Source organism: Callospermophilus lateralis, chromosome 1 (genome assembly GCF_048772815.1).
Source record: "Callospermophilus lateralis isolate mCalLat2 chromosome 1, mCalLat2.hap1, whole genome shotgun sequence".
Taxonomy (NCBI): domain Eukaryota; kingdom Metazoa; phylum Chordata; class Mammalia; order Rodentia; family Sciuridae; genus Callospermophilus; species Callospermophilus lateralis.
In genome coordinates, this window is record NC_135305.1 from 205,144,974 (window position 1) to 205,146,713 (window position 1,740).

General features: G+C 47.2%; 1 non-coding gene across 1 annotated transcript; it reads right to left on the bottom strand.

The window, feature by feature from the left end:
- Positions 1 to 419: 419 nt before the first annotated feature.
- Positions 420 to 523, bottom strand: LOC143383977 (U6 spliceosomal RNA). The gene has a single exon (XR_013089228.1). It is a non-coding gene; the product is annotated as a U6 spliceosomal RNA (small nuclear RNA).
- Between the last annotated feature and the right edge of the window lie 1,217 nt (positions 524 to 1,740).

Here is a 1,740-nt window from a genome sequence, read left to right on the forward strand (position 1 = left end):
ATACATTTTAAAAATCAGGACACAATCCCTTAGGTGCTGGGTACTAAGGGATCGTGTTTGTAGGTGGACTTATTTCCCAAGCAGAGCTGATCATACTTTACAAAGAATGAATTAATTTGATTTGGTAAAGTTACTGTACTATTAAAATCAACCAAGTGTCCATGTAAGATGATGGGCACTTTTCATGAGCTTGACAATTGTCTCCTAATAACACTCAGTCCCATTTTTCACAACCATGTACATATCTAATTCCCTAATTAGGGATTGGGAATTTAATTTACCAACTTTAAAAAAATTTTTTAAACAGTTTCCATAGTGAACATCTTTGTGCATATGGCCCTTCAAGAAATTTCCTTAGGAGACATTCCCAGGGGTGGATTTAATGGATCCAGGGTTTATTTTTGTTGTTGTTTGTTTGATAAAACATGGAATGTTTCACGAATTTGAGTGTCATCTTTGCACAGGGCCATGCTCATCTTCTCTGTGCTGTTCCAGTTGACGTGCTCTTGGTTGATATTCCAAACTACTTTCCAAAAAGAATTCACCCTGTGTGTGGCTACCAGGTGTGTCTTCTAGGAAAAATTCCCTGGGAGAAATCTTCCATCTCTGCAAAGAAAGAGTGCTTCCTGCCTCCTAGCTAGTCTGGGACTCCCAGGAAACAGGCGCTGAAGAGAAAGAGGAAAAGGAGCCCCTTCCGCCTGAGATGGACAGGTGCTGCCCACCAGGCTTTGGCTCGCAGGTAGGTCTTGATGCTCTTCTCTCAATATGAAAATTTCCATGGACCATCAACAGCAAACCAGCCCACTCTGTAAGAATGATGGATCAAAAATGAAAACAAGACCCCAACCCCTAATCACGTTGGGACACAGGCCAGATATGAGTATTGTTCAAACCACAAAATGGCTGAACCTCCCCATCTGGGCTGATGTGAGTAATGGCGGCTTCCTTTCCAGTTACACCGGAAGCCTGGCTGTAGTTTGCTCTCCCTGTCGATAGGTTTTCAAATACCTTCTCCCAACAGCATGGAATCCCCAGCAAAGACTGGATTTCTTCAAACCCTCCCTCAAGTGTGCAGAGACCAGGTGTGCAAGGCTGCATTCCATCATGCAGCAGGCCTCAAGGCCTCCCACACCCAGGTTCCCCTATGAGCAACTGGTTAGCCTTGTACTGTGGAAAAAAAAAAAAAAAAAGACACCCAGATTTTTCTGGGTAGAAAAGGTCACTTGTTGGGATGTTTGTGGGTGGACTTATTTCCCAAGCAGAGCTGATCAAGGATCAGGTTGGCGTTGGCCGTCAGATGGAAGGACTCTGCAGCTATAGGAAGGAAGGGTGGTCGTGAGAGGAGTGAGCTGCGGGGCTCACAGCGGGGGAGGGAGGAAAGCTCGGGCTTTTCCCGTTCTGCCCTCCCATGGCAGAAGCTGTGCTCTCCTTCCCCATCACTCCTCCAGGTAAACAGGATGTCCCCAAAGATGGTCTGTGAGTGTTCTTAAAAGTACAGGGGTGGCCAGAGGGCACTTCAGATAGGAACAACAAAGTCAGGGGGTTTGGCCACATGTCAGTCCCACTGACAGCCACTAGGGGCACCCTAGAGGCCCAGGAAAGACCAGCCAGCAGTGATCCTCAGCATCATTCAGGCAGGATGTACTCTCTGGTTAGATGGCAAGCACTGCCTCAACTCCCAGAGGACTACTAGGTCATCACCCCCGTTGAGGGACAGCCTGTGCTGGGTGCTGCCTCCAC